The following is a 3992-nucleotide window of genomic DNA, read 5'->3' as shown; positions in this document are numbered from 1 at the left end:
CTAAATTTTCATAATATACCATTAGAAATCAATTCTGCCAGACCCCAAATCTCATCTGGTTCAAGCCACCATTAGCATTTATGAGGATATAGCCGTTGGTCTTTGCATCTAGCCCTGATGAAAAAGAAAGAAAAAGGAAGAGTGAGAAGAGAGAAATCACAGAATAACCCACTGCATAATACGAGATAGGAGGGTACTTGAGTCATACTCTTATGATTTCTTGGCAGTTCTATGCATTGTGTGAAATTGTCACTGTTGGGTTTAGACTAGATTCCTGACTCCTAAATGAAAATGCAAACTTTATAAATGAAAAATAATAGACATCTCTAAACACAACATATACTACAGAGGGGATTTAAGACTTACTTCGGCCATAGCAATCTTGCTACCAATTACTCCTGTGTCTACCATCTTTAGAGTTCATTCAGCATCACCTTCTCCATCCCTATAACCATAATCAATGGAGCTTTGGTCCATTATTAATCTAGAAACGGAGCCAGATAGTTCCTGATAAAAGGGTAAAATAAAGGAACATGTTCACAAAACATAGCGTCTTCGCTCGCCAACAAAAAAGCTGATTAAACAACTTTGCAATGCAATATCCAAAATTTGACCTTCCACTCATTAAGAAATTATATATACTTTGCATCTTAAAACTTAAGATTCCTATAGAAAACCGAATCCCCCCAAAAAATAATATTAATAAATCATTCATCATGCTGGCCACTCCCAAAAAGGAAATAATCAAGCCAACAAAGGCAAGGAAATCCCTAAAAGTCAGGGGCAAAAAATAGTTACTACTCAGAATCCCAAACCTAACATGCAAAAAACCAAATTGCAAAGCTCTGTCTCAAATAAAAAAGGCACTATCTCCACTAATCAAACCAAGATGAATGCTCCAATTAATCAAAAAGGAAAACAACAAGCAACTCTAGCTAAGCCTAACTCTCATGAAACAAAAACAGCAGCAGAATATGTTCTTAATAAAATCAGGGATAAACAGGAAAACCATCAGGAATATTGGAGAAGCTTTAGCTATATGCTGAATGATCAATATAAGGTGTACAAAGAGGGAGGTTATGTGCCCCTAGTAGGTGAGGATAAAAATCTTACCATTAGTGACATGATGAGTTCCCATGGGGATGCATTTTGTTCAAAGGTGGTTCAGCAGCATCCTTCAAACACCTCATTTTTCATAAGTTAGATTATGCTTGCTACCTAGGTGGAGTAACAAATTGAATGAGAGATTAAAATAATGAAAGACTAGAGAAAATTCTGAAACAGAGTAATGCCAAACAGAATAGAGCATTAATGAGACCGAAACTTTCAAGGTTTATCATTCAGTTTCCTTTGTATCAAACTATTCATCTAATTTCCATAATTTGGTAAAAAAATAAAAATCAAGTTCAAAGAAAACTAATGCTCAAATATCTTTAAAAAAATATCAGATTCACACCAGATATTTTTTTCCTTAAAAAAAAGCAGTTCAGGAATCAACACAGATACTAAGAACTGAAATGGAAGAAAACCCAAATTATTAAAAAAAAGTGCAGAAAAGAAATTCAAACTATATACCTGATCTCTTCTATGTACTGAATAGGACTGATTTCTTAAGAAACAGATATTCAAATTCAGTAGGTGGAATTTTGCAGCTGCAAAAATTGGATTTTGGCTTTGATTTCTTGGACCCTTTTATGAAAATATTTCATGGAAGATAAAAAGGGAAATACTTGAGAAGTTGGTAATGGATGGCAGCTTATGGTTGGTGTGAGCGAGGGAGAGAGAACTAACCTTCGAGCAGCATCGCAAGCAGAACCGCGACAGAGAAGCGAGCAGAACCACGAGAGAGAAGGGCGAGCAGCACAATCACCAGAACGGAGAACTGGCGAGGAATGGCGAGCTGGCTAATGATAAACCCCAATTTTGTGGTTTATATTGTGTAGAATTTGGGGGGGGGGGTTTGTCAATATTTTTCACACTTATTCACAAGAATTGCATGGTTTTATGTTCTCATCCTAATATTGCTTCATGATGGAAAACATGCTTCTTTTGCCTTAGAATTGCTATATTTTGATCCTCTTTTATTACCATTCAATGCCGTGACCCGTTTGTTGAGTGATTTCAGAATTTATGGGGCAAGAATGGCCTAGAAGAGAGAAAGAAAGCATGCACAAGAGGAAGGAACATGAAGATTTGGATTTTGGGAATTTCAGCATCGGCACGCACGTGCACCTCGCGCGCACGCGTGGATGTGGACAGCTGGAAGCGGCGTGTGAAGATCGGCGCATTCGCGCGGATTAAAGAAATCCACACCAGTGCACACGCGTACATGGTGCGCATGCAGGGATAGCAAAATCAATTGGCGCGCACGCACGCATGGCGCATACGCGCGACGTGCCATAAGCACACGTGACCTCATTAAAAGAAATCGTACCTGGCGATTTCTGAGGCTCAAGAGGCCCAAATTCAAGCTGGTTCTGCATGGAAAAGACCCAAGGATGCTAGGGGAAATGGGGGATCATTCATTCACACTTAGACACAATTTTTAGCTAGTTTTTGGTTCTTGTTCTTCTAGAGAGAGAAATCCTTGTTCCTCTCTAGATCTAGTTTGATTTGATCTTTCCTTGTTGAATTCTGAATTGGACCTTGTTAATCACTAGTTTTGATTGCTTAATTTGAATTCTTAGCATAATTTTGTTTAGATCTTGTGTTAATTTTATGTTTTCTTGTCAATTGTCATTTTATACCCATTTCATGAACCTTGTGAATCTTGAATTGTTAATGTTACATTGATGATTTTTATGGTTAATTGTGTTGTTTGAGTGATTGTATGTTGATAATTGTTAGTGGGTACTTGTTAATTTCAATTTAATTGCAATTTGAATATGTCTTTTAGTAATGCTCACCATGTGTTTGATGAAATGTTTCCCTTGATTATGGAGTAGTTCTCTTTACTCTTGGCCTAGGCTAAGGGAATTGGGTAAACTTGAGTCATTGGGTCTAATGGATTTGATGATTTGGGAATCCTTAGTGGTCAATTTGATAACCATTGACACTAGCCTACTACTAAGTCAATTAGTAGCTAGGTTGGACCTTATGGGTTGATGTTGACTAAACCATTTAATATACTTCAAGTATAGAAGTAAACTTAATGAGTTTGGTTCCTCATAATTGTCAAGATATGGTTATTAGACAAGGATAGTGACCCCAATTTCCATGTCTAGCCAAGAGTTGTTTTTATTATTCATATTTGAAAATCTAAAAATCCTAATTGCTTTGTCTTAGTTATAGTTATTTGTTTAGTCTTAGAGTAGAATTATATTGGATGTTATCTTATTAGTTTGGAATTGCCCACATCTTACTTTAGTTATTTGAATTAGTTTCTTGCACTTCAAGATTACTTGCTTGTTAGGATTCTTAGTTTAATTTCTTGCTCATAACTTGCAACCCCGGAATCCTAACCAATGTTGATGCACATGTTTGCCCATTCCTTGTGAGACAACCTGAGGTTTGAATACTTTGGTTACTTTTATTGGGGTTGAACTTGTGACAACCAATTCCTTCAAAATTTGGTTTGCGGATTATTTGTCGGTTGAGGGCTATACTTGCAACGCGAAAATCTTGTGAAATTCCTTACCGACGGTATCCCGCCTATCAAATTTTTGGCGCCGTTGCCGGGGAATGGTTGCAACATATGCCTTTATATTGGTTATGTAAATATGTGAATATTGTAAAAAGTTTACTTGCTTTCAATACTTAGCTATAGTTTAGATTTTTTTTGTATATGTGCTATGACTCCCAAGTTTGATGACTCGGTCTCAACCAAATTCTAGCTTAGCCGAGTTTGACCCTGAGATTGAAAGAACTTTGTTACACACTCGGCAAGTTAAACGGCGGTTGGACTATACGGCTAGTACTTTGGCCTCTCTTGAGGAATATACCGAATCACTAGACGGTACTGAGAGTGACTTGGAGTCCGCTACTTCCTATTC

Source organism: Arachis ipaensis, chromosome B7 (assembly GCF_059453495.1).
Source record: "Arachis ipaensis isolate K30076 ecotype BB chromosome B7, ASM5945349v1, whole genome shotgun sequence".
Lineage (NCBI taxonomy): Eukaryota > Viridiplantae > Streptophyta > Magnoliopsida > Fabales > Fabaceae > Arachis > Arachis ipaensis.
The sequence above is the reverse complement of the archived record's forward strand: the minus strand, read 5'-3'. Positions refer to the sequence as shown.